This window comes from Capricornis sumatraensis, chromosome 3 (assembly GCF_032405125.1).
Source record: "Capricornis sumatraensis isolate serow.1 chromosome 3, serow.2, whole genome shotgun sequence".
NCBI lineage: Eukaryota > Metazoa > Chordata > Mammalia > Artiodactyla > Bovidae > Capricornis > Capricornis sumatraensis.
Genome location: NC_091071.1, coordinates 117,964,060 through 117,981,899, shown reverse-complemented (window position 1 = coordinate 117,981,899; position 17,840 = coordinate 117,964,060).

Here is a 17,840-nt window from a genome sequence, read left to right as displayed (position 1 = left end):
CAGTGACTGGGGGAAGGGCTTCGCTCTGGACTGGAAGCTGTCAGGAAGCAGGGCTGATGGTCTGACTGGGTACTTTCCTAAATCTTGTCTAAAAATTCAGTATCACATGAGGTGGAAGGAGCAGTCACTTTTATTAGCCAGACTGTAGAGTGCCTGCCGCTCCTGTGGCTTGGACAGCATCCTTGTGTTTGAGTGCAAACATGATGACGGAGGGTCTGGTTTTTGCCTTGACTCCTCGTGGTCACAGAGAGGGCTTCTCTGAGGTCACTGTCATTGTCATGACTCTGAGCTTGCTCCTTAGGAGAGCACCAGGCCAGCTGGGGTATAGGCCAGCTTCCAGCCATCAGACACTGCTGGTCTCTTTCCCCATTTTTGCCAATCTGTCCCGCAGTCAGCTGGCCGTGCATCACCACCAGGGCCAGAGGCTGAGCCTTGTTCTTGGCTTCACATTCAAACCTTGTGCTCCAACCCAGAATTCACGGCTCCCCAGAATTCACGGCTCCCCAAAACCCAAATGGCTCTCTCCATGGCCCTAAATCTCCTTTACTCTTTTTGCTCCCCTGACCACCACCCCAGCTTTTGTTTGGGTATCAGTTCTTTGGTTCCATCGAGTTCCATTCGAGGTAGGTCATAAATGGAGGGGCAGAGGAGATGCCAATTTTGCAACTGGATGGGAGGGAAGAGAAAACTGACCTCACCAGTCCTCTCTCTGGTGGTGTTTACCCCAAACCATCAAAGCTTCATGCCGCAGGATTCAGCTTCCTCTTGTCATGGATTTTAGCACCCTTTCGCTAAGATACACTCTCTCTCTTTCTCACACTCACATGTGCTCACTCTCTCTCTCTCTCTACTTCAGATTGTACCACCAGTGGCATCCTATATCAAGAAGACGCATTAAGGGAATTAAAAGAATTACCAGAAAGAAATAAACTACAGTGAATAAAGAGGAAATCTTCCTCAACTATCTCTGAATCTCCAAATCCTTGAAGTCTGCACTCTCCACATTGTGCATCTTCTCATTTGTACTGTCTCCCAGTCTCCCCTATGTTATTTGGTTCCCCTGATGAAATCATAAACCCCCAAGGAGAGAACTGTGCCCCATTATTCTGACAGCTCAGCCCAGTGCCACCTCTCTCCCAGTCCCAGCCCGGGTTGGCTCCCCCACAGTCCTGCCCATACCCATCTGAAATGTTCACAGTCTTCCCAGAATTGTTCTTATGGTCCCCGCGAGGAGTCCAAAGGGATTTAAACAACTGAGCTTCTCCCAGAAATCTCCAGCTGGGAAGGGGCTGCAGGGGAAACCCCCCTCTCATGGAGTGGAGCCTGCCCTTTTCTCCCACAGAGGGGCCCAGGGCCAGGCATTGGCCAAGGAGAAGATGTCAGTTGAGGTCCTCTCTCCACCATCACTAAGAGGATGCTCACTTGTCTGCAAGCATCTGAGGATGAATACATGGTATAAAATTCTCTTTGAGAATTCAGAAAATTTGCTCCATTCAGAACAATTGGTTCAAAGGAGAGAAACCACGACCTCTTCCTGAAGATGTAGGCTGGTTTTGTGAGTGTGTATTATGGCAGATGAGGGTGGGAAAGGCAGAGATTCTCTATCAGCTCTCTGATATGTGTCGCTGGAAACAGCCACCACCTCCATTCCCACAGCACTTGTTCTCTGTACTCAACTGGGTCCAAAGCAGCATGGTCATTATCCAAATTTTTCCCAAATTGGTGTTGCTCCCTAACCAGTGTGTGGATTGGGGTTGGGGGCCAGAGACAGCAGAACTATGATACCTTCAGGCAGGATCTTCCTGTTTTGGAGTTAGGCATTCACCCCACAATTGACCACACCTGGCTGGGCAAACAGACTAACGTGCTGTCACATTCACAGTCTTAGATCTTAACTCTCCAAGGTCAAGGCCAAAAGCACCAGCATCTCCTTTGAGCCCAGGAGGCTGTTAAGGCTACCCGTTCATTCACATCTATTCTGTGTATGAAAACACATTAAGAAATAGCCAAGCTTGGAAAAACCACAAATTAGGAGAAATTATTTGCATTTAAAAAATACTTAATTTTTGGAGGGTTTTCTTAAAAAATAAATGCTTCTTACACTTTTTAGCTGCATGTTTCCAAAATATTACTTTCTTGTCAAAATAAAAACCAGAAAAATAGAGAAACTGAAAGTTAAGTTAGCAGATTAAAATGGTAAATACTAAAAAATTTAAATAGTAATAAGCTAAAAGAAAACAAATTGAGTATATTTTAGACATGCAAAAGAGAAAAAAAATGTCTAAACTTAAAGAAATAGAACCACAAAGGAAAATAAACACATCACATAAGTGGAATACACCTGGTTAAATTTTAATGTCTAAAATTAATACAAACTGATAAAAGCACAAAGGGCAAACCATTTAGAAAAAGAAACTATAGTAAACTGTAAACATGGGAGCAAATATTCAACTTCACTGAGAATCAAATAAATATGAATTAAAACAACAGAAGAAAACTTCTTTGGGACATAAACACTTAGCACAAAATGCCCATTGTTGATGAAGGTGTGGTGAGATGAGCAATAAACTGCATTCCTGGCAAAAGCGTAAACTAATCTGTCTTGGAAAGAAGTGGAGACATGTATGTGTGTGTGCGAGTATACCTTTTGCCTTTTCTTTAGTTTTGGTATGATATGAATCTGTTATGAGTATATGTATGTATTATGTAATGTACTATAATACATAATATATTAACATGTACTACATATTATATCTATAGAACTATACTATATTTTGGCATATGAAATGGTAAACCACTCCAATATTCTTGCCTGGAGAATCCTATGGACAGAGGGGCCTGGCAGGTTACAGCCCATAGGGTCGCAAAGTGTCAGACACAACTGAGGACATGACCGATACTATATTTAGTGTATTAATACCAGACTATATAAAATGTACAGATGTACATATTAATGTATATCATGAAAGACCCACATCCTGCCAAAGCTAAAGAAAGAAGTTCAAATGGAGAAAACACCAAAGACAAAGGCTTTTCTCTGCCACACCAATTAAGATACTCATATCTTCTACCAAGAGCAGCGTCTGGCTTCTTCTCTCTTCATCAGTTTTTCTCACATGTGAGCCTGCATCAGTGTGTCCTGGAAAGCTGATCAAAATACAGATCACTGGGCCCCCACCCCAGAGTTTCCGCTTTGACAGGTCTGCGGTGGGACCCTAAAATGTTCATTTCTCAGAAGTCTCCAAGCATGCTGCTATTGCCTGGATTACATTTTGAGAAGCACCAACCTGCACACCATGTATCCTTCTGGGTTTCCCACCGGCGCAGCCTCCTCAGTTCAGTTCAGTTCAGTTCAGTCGCTCAGTCGTGTCCGACTCTTTGCAGCCCCATGAATCACAGCATGCCAAGCCTCCCTGTCCATCATCATCTCCCGGAGTTCATTCAAACTCACGTCCATCGAGTCCGTGATGCCATCCAGCCATCTCATCCTTGGTCATCCCCTTCTCCTCCTGTCCCCAATCCCTCCCAGCATCAGAGTCTTTTCCAATGAGTCAACTCTTCGCATGAGGTGGCCAAAGTACTGGAGCTTCAGCTTTAGCATCATTCCTTTCAAAGAAATCCCAGGGTTGATCTCCTTCAGAGTGGACTGGTTGGATCTCCTTGTAGTCCAAGGGACTCTCAAGAGCCTTCTCCAACACCACAGTTCAAAAGCATCAATTTTTCGGCACTCCGCCTTCTTCACAGTCCTACTCTCACATCCATACATGACCAAAGGAAAAACCATAGCCTTGACTAGATGGACCTTAGTCGGCAAAGTAATGTCTCTGCTTTTGAATATACTATCTAGGTTGGTCATAATTTTCTTCCAAGGAGTAAGCGTCTTTTAATTTCATGGCTGCAGTCACCATCTGCAGTGATTTTGGAGCCCAAAAAAATAAATTCTGACACTGTTTCTACTGTTTCCCCATCTATTTCCCATGAAGCAATGGGACTGGATGCCATGATCTTCATTTTCTGAATGTTGAGCTTTAAGCCAACTTCTTCACTCTCCTCTTTCACTTTCATCAAGAGGCTTTTTAGCTCCTCTTCACTTTCTGCCATAAGGGTGGTGTCATCTGCATATCTGAGGTTATTGATATTTCTCCCAGCAATCTTGATTCCAGCTTGTGTTTCTGCCAGTCCAGCGTTTCTCCCAGTCCAGCGTTTCTCCCAGTCCAGCGTTTCTCATGATGTACTCTGCATATAAGTTAAATAAGCAGGGTGACAATATACAGCCTTGACGTACTCCTTTTCCTATTTGGAACCAGTCTGTTGTCCCATGTTCAGCTCTAATTGTTGCTTCCTGACCTACATACAGATTTCTCAAGAGGCAGGTTAGGTGGTCTGGTATTTCCTTCTCTCTCAGAATTTTCCACAGTTTATTGTGATCCACACAGTCAAAGGCTTTGGCATAGTCAATAAAGCAGAAATAGATGTTTTTCTGGACCTCTCTTGCTTTTTCCATGATCCAGCGGATGTTGGCAATTTGATCTCTGGTTCCTCTGCCTTTTCTAAAACCAGCTTGTACATCAGGGAGTTCACAGTTCACGTACTGCTGAAGCCTGGCTTGGAGAATTTTGAGCATTACTTTACTAGCATGTGAGATGAGTGCAATTGTGCTGTAGTTTGAGCATTCTTTTGCATTGCCTTTCTTTGGAATTGGGATGAAAACTGACCTTTTCCAGTCCTGAGGCCACTACTGAGTTTTCCAAATTTGTTGGCATATTGAGTGCAGCACTTTCACAGCATCATCTTTCAGGATTTGAAACAGCTCAACTGGAATTCCATCACCTCCACTAGCTTTGTTCATAGTGATGCTTTCTAAGGCCCACTTGACTTCACATTTCAAGATGTCTGGCTCTAGATTAGTGATCACATCATCATGATTATCTGGGTCGTGAAGATCTTTTTTGTACAGTTCTTCCATGTATTCTTGCCACCTCTTCTTAATATCTTCTGCTTCTGTCCTCCTCAACTGTTGTTACTGAACCAGGTTTATTTGCTCAACACACAGCCCACCGAACAGAGACTCAAGGCGACTTTTGAATGCACATGCCCAGTTGGAGAGACAGTAGCCCTAACCTGTCTTAACCTGCCCGAGCTTGACCTGAACATGGCTGACTCCAAGTTCCTGAAAAACAACTTGGGCAAACATCTTACAATTCCTACCTCAGAGATGCTCTCTATAGGAGTTGTGAAGGGGTATTGTAACATATTGTTTAGGCTACATGGCACTTGGAGGACACACAAGGTTTTGTAAAAACAATTAATGCACGCTTGATCAATGAAGGCAGGTAACAGTTTATTATTTATTAAACAAGTTACAGTTGAATGGATCTAACTAATGTCTACCCTTGCTTTCACTGGCAGAACAGTGTTATATAGCTGTAATTTTTTTTATTTTATTGAAGTATAATTGATTTACAATGTTGTGTTAGTTACTGCTAAATGGTTGTCTGAGGAGGCCTTACAAATAGCTGAGAAAAGAAGAGAAGTGAAAGGCAAAGGAGAAAAGGAAAAATATACTCATCTGAACACAGGGATGACAGAGGATGAGATGGCTTAATGGCATCACCGACTCGATGGACATGAGTTTGGCTGAACTCCTGGAGGTGATGATGGACAGGGAGGCCTGGCGTGCTGTGATTCATGGGGTCGCAAAGAGTCAGACACGACTGAGCAACGGAACTGAACTGAACACAAAGTTCCAAAGAATAGCAAGGAGATATAAAAAAGCCTTTCTCAGTGATCAATGCAAAAAAATAGAGGAAAACAGTAGAATGGGAAAGACTAGAGATCTCTTCAAGAAAATAGAGATACCAGGGGAACATTTCATGCAAAGATGGGCACAATAAAGGGCAGAAATGATGTGGATCTAACAGAAGCAGAAGATATTAAGAAGAGGTGGCAAGAATGCAAAAAAGATCTTCACAACCCAGATAACCACAATGTTGTGTAGGATCTTGTTGTTTATCCAATCTCTACATAATATAACTGTTTGCATCTGATATAGCTCTAAATCAGTCAACAAGCCACACCACCTCACCAGGGACACAGGAGTACTTACACCTGATCCCAGGACTTAATATTACCACCAGTGCTCAGATGGAACCCACCTCATTCCTCACAGCACACTCTCCTTTTCTTTAAGGGTAGCAAATCTCAGTCCCTGTGGTAAAGGAACCAATTGCTCCAGGTCACTGGATGCCTCAATCTTCCTTCATTCCCTTCTCCTCCCTCTCCCGAGCTTATCACCAGGCAGCTATCCTTGGAGGGGATTCCAGAGGGCTAAGAAATGCATTCCCATCTTGCCTTAGCCAACTTCCAGCTATAGGACCCAGGACAAGTTCCTCCACCAGCTTGAGGTTCAGGATCTCTGTTGGCTAATGGACATCAGTGCAGTGATTAAACTGAAAATGAACACAAAAATTCCTACTGGAGCAGTCAGTAAATGCTGCTCATGATTCACTGCCCAGTCTTACTTGTAACCGTCCGTTCCTCCAGTCAGTAATTCAATCTATCCCATTTGGTCTCTGTTGCTTATGTGCCTTTGCTTTTTCCATGCTGCCAAATGTGTTTGTTTGTCCATGGCTTTACTGAGGTCATATCTGTTTATTGTTTCAAGTCATTCATCCTGAAGTATAAAAAGAGAAAGCCCATCCCTCGTCTCCCCCAGTCCTCAGAGGTAACTGCTGCTAACAGTGTGGTGTCCATTCTTTCCAATCTTTATCCACAAATGTATAAACATATAAATACATATACGCATTCTATATTTTTTTTTCTCCAAAAATAAAGCAGCGCTGGTGCTTTTCCAGTGGTCCAGTGTTAAGATTCTGCCTTGCAAGGCAGGGGACACAGATTTGATTCCTGGTTAAGCAATTAAGATCCCACATGCCATGGGGCAACTAAGCCCTCGAACCACAATTAGAGAAGCCTGCAAGCTACAACTAAGACCCAACAAAGCCAAATAAATAAATATTTTTTTAAAAAAAATAAAGTATTGCCACATCTTTCTGCAACTTTTTCATTTTCTGTTTTTATACTGAAGATTGTATTTCAGAGATTTCTGGTATCCACTTCAACATGTAAAGAGCTTGGAAGTTGCCACTCCCATCCTTACAAAATGAAGAAAGTTAACAAACTGAAAACCGATGACTTTTCTTAGACCTATCAGAGAATTAAAGTCATAGAGCAAATCATCACCCCTAAATCTGGAGAGACAGGTGAATCCAGACCATCTCAGCTGAGACCACCTTCCCTTGAGCAGAGGCTGCTGCAGTCTTCAAGTGCTAGGAGAACTTTCATGGTGACTTTGATGAATGGCTGAAGGTGGAGTGTGAGTGAAGTTAGAAGTGAGAGACTCCTGGGGCCATAGTTTTAGGAGAACCCCATAGTCCTGTGGATTTTACCTCCAGAAACCCACCAGGTTCTCACAGGAAAGAGCTAAGAAATATCCCCTCTATCTTTGACAAAGGAGGAACCTAAGTGACCATAAATGAATGGATAAAGAAGATGCAGTGTATATACACAATAGAATATTATTCAGCTATTTAAAAAAAGAATAAAATCTTCTCATTTGCAACAACATGGATGGATCTTGGGTTTCCCTTGTAGCTCAGTTGGTAAAGAACCTGTCTCAATGCAGGAGACCCGAACTTGATCTCTGGATCAGGAAGATCCCCTGGAGAAGAAAATGGCAACCCACTCCAGTATTCTTGCCTGGAGAATCCCATGAACAGAGGAGCCTGGCAGGCCACAGTCCATGCGGTCAAGAATTGGACCTGACTTTAATGACTAAACCACCACCATGTTCAATGAAGTCAGACAGAGAAAGACACATACCATGTGATTTTATTTATATGTGGAATCTGAAAAACAAAACAGAATCAGACTCATAGAGACAGAGAAAAATCTGGTGGCTGCCAGCAGGAGGAGGGGAAAGGAGGAGAGAAATTGGTGAGGGATATTGAGAAGTATGAACTTCCAGTTAACTAAATGAGTCACAGGTATGAAATGTACAGTGTGGGGAATATAATCAATAATGGTGTAATATCTTTGTATAGTGACAGGTGATAACTAGACTTATCATGGTGACTGTTTCAAAATGTATACAAATATAAATCACTATGTTGTATTTCTGAAACTAATATTGTAAGTCATTATACTTAAATAAAAATATAGATATTATATAAAAGATAAGAATGGAAAGGAAAGTAAGAAGAGCTCATCAGAGACACAACAGTAGCTCCCAAATTTTCAAATACAGAACCAGAAAATTGCCAAGGAGCTTATTAAAATTTGGAGTTTTGGATCTAATGCCCAGAGATGTTGTCAATGGTTCTGGAGTGAAGCCCAGCAATCTGCTTGCAGAGCACCTTCCAGATGATTTTGCACAGAGGTCTCCGTGCCACACCTCAAGTATACCCTAGAGAAGGCAGAATGGCTTTATCCCATGGAGAGGGTGACCAGTGGGTCAGGAAGGAATATTTCGGCTCAGGGGGTCTCATCCCTGGCTGCATATTAGAATCCTCTGGGAAGCGTTTTAAAAACACTAATGCCTAAAAATCCTCATGGATCAGAATCTCTGGGCTGCTGTAGATTTTGAAAGCTCCCCTGTGGATTTTGATGTACGGCCAGGTTGAATATTGCTATAACTGAACACAAAAGGCTGGCACCTTTCAAATGGCATCACAGAGGTGACCGCCAGTTTGGTCCACACCTGGCTGCCTGCTCAGGCTGTCCATCATAAACCTTGGTGACTGGGCAGAAAACAATTTGGCTGAAAGCATGCTAGCCAGAATGCACATTTTAAATCCTTCAAACAGTGGACAAAGCTGAAAGCATGGCCAGTGCAGCAGAGCAGACATAATTGGCTTTAAATGAATTCAGAACTTTAAGACAAGGAACTCCAAAACCCTGAAAACTTCCTGATAATTTTCTTTTGCAATTTCCTTAGCTGATTTAGTGTTGTTGTTGTTGTTGATTTCCTTTTACAAAAGCAATCCATTCCTATTTTAAAAAAATGGGAAAATATACACAAGCAAAAATAAAAAGATAAAGAATATCTGTAATCCACACAAAGATGATAAATAAACACCTTAGAGAGTGTCTTTCTAGACCCTTTCTCATGCAGATGTGTGCATCCATTTTTGTCTAATAGGTCTTTCCAGCTAATCCCATTAGGCATTTACAGACATCCAAATCCATCCAAAGTGTCCCTTCTATAAAAAGCATAGAAGGAGGATTAAAAGGCTAAAAATTAACTTTATAAATGATGAATGTAAGAAAAAATGAAATTCTGAAAAACTATCCAAAAATCCTCAAGGGTGCACACATTTTTGTAAACCACTCCAATTATGTTCAAGTATTACCAAAAATGTCCCCCTTCAAATGACATGGATTTTAATGAAACCATCACTGTGAGGAGCAACCTGACCAATTTAGCCAAATGAGAGTTTTTAGTCTGGGGGGTACCCTGCCCTCATTCCTGCCTCTCAAGACTCACGCCATCTTCCTCTCTGCCACTGAACCCCTTCATCCTCTCCAGTTTATTCCAATCTTTCCCACCATTAAAGGCCAGTGCCATCTTTCTACTTTTTGGATTTTTTTTGAAGTATAGTTGATTTACAACGTCATGTTAGTTTCAAGTATAAAGCAATGTGATTCAGCTATACATATACACATACCTATTCTTTTTAAGATTATTTTCTTTAATAATTCTTTAAGTTATCATAGAATATTGAGCGTAGTTCCCTATGCTATATATTAATAGTAGGTCCTAGATGGTTATTTTATATATAGTGTGTGTATACGTTAAACCCAACCATCCAGGCTTAAACTCAGTCCCTGTCTCCAAACCAGGCCTCGAGGCCCCCTCCAACCAGCCCTGCTGTATTTTCTCTGAGCCCCTCAATATGAATTTTACCTGTGCCTGGGGCTTTTAATCGATTCCCTTTCCACGCACCTCAGAATCCCCCATGCACCCTACCCAGGTCACCATCCCACCTCCACTGAATCCAGCTTAGCCTCTTCTGTCTGTCTCACAGCATGGAGCAGGGTGCTGGGCACACAATAAACAGTCAATAAATACTGAATGAAGTACAGGGGATTTATAGGGAGAATCTTTTTAAGACACTCTATTTATCAGTAAAACTCAGTGGCACACTGCTGCCAACGGGAGGGCCACAGCGGAAGCCTGGATGCTGTCGTAAAGGATCAAGTGTTAAGTGGGGACAGAGTAGCTCTGCCCTCTGAAAGACAGGCAGCTGGATGGAATGTGGGGTGACAACCAAAGGGGGAGGACAAAGCCGCCTCCTTGTTGGAGGGCCCCTGGGTTGAACCCTCGATAAAAGCTTTCCCAACACAGTTCTCTAAGCTGCTCAGGGTCAGATAGGGCAGGAGGGGACCAAGATGAGCTGGCACTGTCCTGGGAAGGCCATAGAAGCCGTATTGATGAAGACAGGAACCCACAAGGGGTGAGGCAATCAATTCCTGCCAACAAGAAAGAGCAGACTGTGATTCAACTGATGGCAGCCTTAAGCGACAGTATGGTCCCGGAGCCCCTGATAGCGGGGGACAGGGGCCTTAAGCGACAGTATGGTCCCGGAGCCCCTGATAGCGGGGGACAGGGGCCTTAAGCGGCAGTACGGCCCCGGAGCCCCTGATAGCGGGGGACAGGGGCCTTAAGCGGCAGTACGGCCCCGGAGCCCCTGATAGCGGGGGACAGGGGCCTTAAGCGGCAGTACGGCCCCGGAGCCCCTGATAGCGGGGGACAGGGGCCTTAAGCGGCAGTACGGTCCCGGAGCCCCTGATAGCGGGGGACAGGAAGATTGGTCCAGGAGAGCACCACTGAAACTTTAAGAGATGTTTTTATTCCATGAAAAGGTCAGGATGATCCTGCGGCTCAGAACAAGTGGAAAGCAACTACTATCTAGAGACTGGATAACCAACAAGGTCCTGCTATATCACACAGGGAACAACATTCAACACCCCATGAACCATGATGGAAAAGGATACGGAAAAGAACACATGTATATGTATAACAGTCACTTTGCTGTGCACCTGAAACTAATACAACACTGTAAGCCAATAATGCTTCAGTAAAAAATAAATTTTTTAAAAAGAGTAAGGTAACAATCCAGCTTCATATTTTTCTAAAAAAAAAAACAAAGTAAGTCCTCTAAAAATTCAAGCCTCCTGTTAGGGAAGAGAAAGCAGTGCTGGTTTATCAACATCAAGGAGCATCCCCAGAGATCAGGAGGCAAATGTCCCAAGGGATGACATCAAAATAATTTCATCAGGAAGACTGAAACCCAGGATGATCCAGAAACTGCCAAAATAAATTAGGGCAGTAAAGCTGGCTTTTTAACGAAAGAGATAAAACTTGTTTTCACAGGAATTCTTTCCAGGGATTGCACCATACTTGTTCAGAAGAAATTTCTTAATAAGTCACTTGGGATAGAAGCTGTAGACTGTAGCAAATTTGCCGAAAGCCATTTCGGAGAAAGTTAATTCTCCAAAACACATGTGGTTGAATGTTTAATTCACTGAATGACCACTTTGACAAACACTGTCAGACAAACACGGTAAGATGGGTCCTTATCAGTTTGCTACACAGCTTCACCACACATCCTGCCGCAGGTAAGTGTATTGTGGCTTTTTCCACAGTTTGGTTTCAGGACCTTTCAGGATGAGACTAATTTGGGTACTCTGATTTCACCGATTGTGCAGCACTTCCTCCTGTGTCCAAGGGACTGGATTTCTGTCTTTCAGTTTATTTTCACTCACTCCACTGCCTTCTCCATATCACTTAAGTCAGAGAGCAGCTACATCAAATGAATATTTTAAGCATGGTTCATATGCTTGGCAGCACTGCTTATCACTCCAGACACGAAAGGATGCCCTTGCTTTTTTACCATTTTATGCTGGTTCAGGGCTTCTCTATTTCATGAACTCTGATTTCAGCCTGCCCACAGAAGTGAGGATGCTGTGTAAATGCAGACTGAGTCTGTATAGGCTGATTTAGACATATGCAGAACCAGAAGGGACAGTGTCCTGCCCCCAAGGGTCAGCCACCCCATTCCCATTTGACCTATTAGCCACTAGACTTGAGATCAGCTCTGGTATCACTTGAATGTGGAATCTAAAATACAACACAAATGAACTTATCTATGAAACAGACTCACAGACATAGAAAACAGACCTGATGCCAAGGGGGAGTGGGAAGGAGGGAGGGGTGGACTGGAAGTACGGGATTAGCAGGTACAAACTATTATACATTGAATGGATAAACAAGGTTCTCCTGCAGAGTACAGTGATATCCCGTGACAAACCATAATGGAAAAGCACATGAAAAAGAATATATATGCAAAACTGAATTACTTTGCTATACAACAGAAATTAACACAACATTGTAAATCAACTACACCTCAATAAAATTATTTTTAAAAGACAGTCAGCTCTAGGACATGAAACATACAACACTTCACACCCATATACCTGCACCAATACTATGCAGAAACCCTGCCTGCTCCTTTATAATTCTGAACTTGAATTATCCGGAAACTGATTTTTAGCCAATTAGCACATATCCATAAAGAGACCTCCGAAGTTGGCCAAAAGTATCTGTGTGTAACCATGCAAGAAGGAAGCAGGCAGAGTGGGTAATGTGTGGGGAGGCCACAACAAGTCCTTGCCCCCAGCCAAACTGTGTGTGTGTGTGTGTGTGTGTGTGTGTGTGTGTTAGCCACTCAGTCATGTCTAACTCTTTATGACCCCATGAACTATATAACTTGCCAGGCTCCTCTGTCCGTGGAATTCTCCAGGCAAGAGTACTGAAGTGGGCGCCATTCCCTTTTTCAAGGGATCTTCCTGACCCAGAGATCGAACCCAGGTCTCCCACGTTACAGGCAGATTCTTTTTTTTTTTTTTAATTGGAGGCTAATTACTTTACAATATTGTGGTGGTTTTTGCCATACGTTGACATGAATCAGTCCAGGCAGATTCTTTATTGTCTGAGCCATGAGGGAAGACCCAAACTGTAGGTAAAAATCTGCAAAAAGTCATGAAGGGCTTGATGTAATTAGCTTTCTCAAGAAGAAACAGAGTTCTACATCCAGGGAGTTGAGGGCCAGATAGAAGGGTGTCCTGTAGATGCAGGGTTGCTAAGACAGACAGAAGTCATAGGACCCTGCTGATGTCCCAGAGAGAGCTCTGGATCATCACAGATCAAAGAAGGTGGATTCAGTTAGGTTCAGCCACATCTCTAAGAGGCAGGTAACAATTAGGCTCCCTGACCCAAGAGGAAACAAGGTTGGCCCACTTGTCTATGTTTAGGGCAAAAAGATGAACGGTGAAAGGAAAGTCCCAGTGCTTAGTGATGTTATTAGATATATATGATAAAAAAGAAGCAGAATTCTACACACTTAGCCTTACTTTCATTTTCCCTCCCTGGGAAAATGGTCTTCAACTTTGAAACTTGATTATACTGAAAATCAAGGGCAAGGTGGGAGACAGGCAGAGTATTGCCCCCTAAAGATGCTCACATCCCAATCTACAGCATCTATGAGTGTTCAGTTCAGTTCAGTTCAGTCGCTCAGTCGTGCCTGACTCTTTGTGACCCCAAGAATCGCAGCACGCCAGGACTCCGTGTCCATCACCAACTCCCGGAGTTCACTCAGACTCACGTCCATCGAGTTGGTGATGCCATCCAGCCATCTCATCCTCTGTCGTCCCCTTCTCCTCCTGCCCCCAATCCCTCCCAGCACCAGAGTCTTTTCCAATGAGTCAACTCTTCGCATGAGGTGGCCAAAGTACTGGAGTTTCAGCTTTAGCATCAGTCCTTCCAAAGAACACCCAGGACCAATCTCCTTTAGAATGGACTGGTTGGATCTCCTTGCAGTCCAAGGGACTCTCAAGAGTCTTCTCCAACAGCATAGTTCAAAGGCATCAATTCTTCAGTGCTCAGCCTTCTTCATAGTCCAACTCTCACAGCCATGCATGACCACAGGAAAAACCATAGCCTGGACTAGACGGACCTTTGTTGCAAAGTAATGTCTCTGCCTTTCAATATGCTATCTAGATTGGTCATAATTTACCTTCCAAAGAGTAAGCATCTTTTAATTTCATGGCTGCAATCACCATCCGCAGTGATTTTGGAGCCCCCAAAAATAAAGTCTGACACTGTTTCCACTGTTCCCCCATCTATTTCCCATGGAGTGATGGGACCAGATGCCATGATCTTAGTTTTCTGAATGTTGAGCTTTAAGCCAACTTTTTACTCTCCTCTTTCACTTTCACCAAGTTACCTTTCAGCAAAATAGACTTTGCAAAACACACCTATGGTTGGGGAGATTAATCTGGATCACCTGGTGGGAGCAATGTAATCACATTTGTCCTTAAAAATGGAGAACATTTCCCAGCTGTTGTCAGAGAGATGAGAGGAAGAAGAAGAGATTCAAAGTGTCAAAAGGACTTGACAGTCATTCCTGGTTTTGAAGATGGAGGAAAAATACACTGACCCCAGGAATTTAAGAACCTCAGAAGCTAGGCCCTGCCCTCAGCTGTCAGCCAACAAAGAAACAGAGATCTCAGTTCTACAACCAACGGAACTAAATTCTGCCAACAACACAAAAGAACAAGGAAACGGGTCCTCCCTAGAGCCACCAGGAGGGAAGACAATCCTGCAGACTCTTGATTTTAGATCTATATCAGACTTCTGTTTTTTCCCTTTTTTATATTGACGTATAGCCAGTTAACAATGTTGTGATGGTTTCAGGTGCACAGCAAACTGACTGTGCATACATACACAGGTATCCATTCTCCCCCAAACTCCGCTCCCATCCAGGCTGCCACATAACATTAAGCAGAGTTTCCTGAGACATACAGAGGGTCCTTTTTGGTTATCCATTTTAAATACAGCAGTATGTACATGAGTATGTACGACCTCAAACTCCCTAAATATCCCTTCCCCTCATCCCTCCCTGCTAGTGACCATAAGTCTGTTCTCTATGAGTCTGTTTCTTTTTTATAAATAAGTTCATCTGTATCATTTCTTTATAGAGTCCGAATATAAAGAATATCATATGATATTTCTCTTTATCGCTATGTCAGACTTCTGACTCACAGACCTTGAGATAATATATGCGTACTAAGTCGGTTCAGTCATGTTCAACTCTTTGCAACCCCATGGACTGTAGCCTGCCAGGCTCCTCTCTCCATTGAATTCTCCAGGCAAGAATACTGGAGTGAATCACCATGTCCTCCTTCCAAAGATCTTAATACATCTGTTTTGATTGGCACCACTACATTTGTGGTGATTTTTCACAGCAGCTGTAGAAAATAAAGCAAGCAACACCCTTAAATGAGTGCAGATCCCTGGACCTAGATTAATTATGTCAGAGAGGAACAATATTCTGCATGGCCAAGTTAAGAAGCCCTGCTCATTCTATCCTGTTCTTAGGATCTCGAAAGACTCATCAGCATATTAAAGACTCTGAAAAGTCCTACCAAAAAAAAAAAAAATTTACCTTTAGTCTACCTTTTCCAAACCTGTATAACCTCAAAACCCCGTTTTGCTATAATACCTTCTGAACCCTGGAGACACAGTTCCTGTGGGCTGCTCCTGACAGATCATTTCACTCTTAGGAACCCTTCAGGGACCACTCCCCTCCCCCTAGCCCCTTTGTAATGAGCTACTTGCCTCTTAGCAAGGCACTCAGAGCCTCCAAGTTCTTGCCTGCCAAGCTCTCTAGCCTTGTTTACCAGCAAACTCCCCAGTCTCTGATAATTGACTTATTTTGTATTGTCTTCTTATAATCATTGTGCTATCTAACCCATTCAGAGCAAAATCCTGCCCCTCTCAGCTTTGCTCTTTCCTTTAATTCCAGTCATACTGAAGAATTTCTCTAGGGCCTCATTTTCTCTCACTTCCATTTCTTCCCACATTTTATCTCCTTTGCCTGAAACACAAATTCTCAACTTTCTTTGTCTTGAAGTGTCTTCCATCCCTTGCAATTCTGCTCCAGTGCCACTTCCTCCAGGCAGTCCTCCTGACTCTTCCTCACATGATTCAGTTTAAGAGCCCCTCTATTCTGATCCCCAGCTTAGATCTGTTGTCACAACTGGCCCTCTAAGTGGTAATTTTCAATTTACTTCTCTTCCCTCCTCTCTAGACCATGAGCTCCCGGAGAGCAGAAGTCTACACTCCCTCCCAGGCAAGCAGGAGGCCAATGGTTGTCACTGGCCTGGACAGAAGCATGAACAAGACAACAACCTAGATGTCCACTGATAGATGATGGATAAAGACGATGTGGTACTTGTATACAATAGAATATTATTCAGCCTTTAAAAAGAAGGAGATGCTACCATTTGCAACAGCATGGATAAACCAGGAGAACTTTGTGCTGAGTGAAACAATCCAGTCACAGAAAAACAAATACTACCTTAATTCACTTCCACATAGAATTGAAAATAGTCATACTCAAAGAAGCAGAGAATTTAAAATGGTGATTGCCAGAAGCTGGAGGGGAAAAGGGAGATGTTGGTCACAGGGTACAAACATTAAGGTATGTAAGATGAGCCAGTTCTGGAGACCTAATTTTCAGCAATGTGACTATCATTAATAACCTATGAGGGAGAAGACTTTGAAAAGGAACATAGATACATGCATTCATATATATATATACACACATACGTGTAACTGAATCACTTTGCTGTATACCTGAAGTTAACACAATATCATAAATCAAATATACTTCAATGTTTTTAAGTTTTTGACTAGGGGAAAATGAACAATACTGTACCGCACACTTGAAATTTGCTAAGAGAGTTGATCTTATACATTCTCATCACCAAAAAAAAAAAAGAAAAAAGAAAAAGACAACTATGTGAAGTGATGGCTTTGTGAATTACTTTGATTGTGGTGATTATTGCACAGTGTACACAGATATCAAAACAGTGAGTTGCACCTTAAATATACACAATTTTTATTCATCAGTTATACCTCAATAAGGCTGAAATGGAAAAAAAGAAAAAGACCAGGAGGTGTCTCTGTGAAGATGATTTGAGTTGCAACCAGGATGACAAGGATGACCTGGGTATGGAAACTTTCAGGCAGAGGCAACAGGAGGGACAAAGGCCCTGGGGTTGGAACCAACTTGGGGTGTATGTGCCATGTTGGTGCAAAAGTAGCAAATGAGGGAGACAGACAGAGACTAAAGCAGAGAAGAAAAGGACCCCCGGCCGCAAGTTAACAGTGTATGTTCTTTACCCAGGAGGAAGAAGTTAAAAATGGTCGACAGGAAATAGGATCTCCTCCCGTCCTTCAAACGCCCCTGCTCACTGCCACCCCTGAGATGCTGGTGTTTAGCTGTCATCAGGCAGGTTCTCTGTTCTGTTCCAGGGCCCGCATCCACCTCGGATTTTCACTCCAGAGACAGCCCGCCTCTGCTGTAATTTAGCAGAGTGGAAGATTAATTGCTGAGTGGAAAAATAATCTATATTTCCACAGGTGCACTGGGTCTTCCCTCATCCTGTCCTTCCTCGCAGGGAGCCTTGCTCATCCACGCAGTCCAGCGAGAACATTCTGGGAGCTGTGATAAATGAGGCCGTTCTTGGAGAAGACATTGTGTTTCCTAATCGGTTAACAGTGAAATTTCAAGATGTTATTGGTGTAGCTGGTGGGCAGTTCTGCCCCATTTCATCACATTATCTTGAGGGCAGAGAGGCCAAGAGAGTTTGGGGTTTTTTTTCTTTGGTTTTTTTTTTTTTTTTTTTTTTTTCAATTGCAACTCAGACAAAGG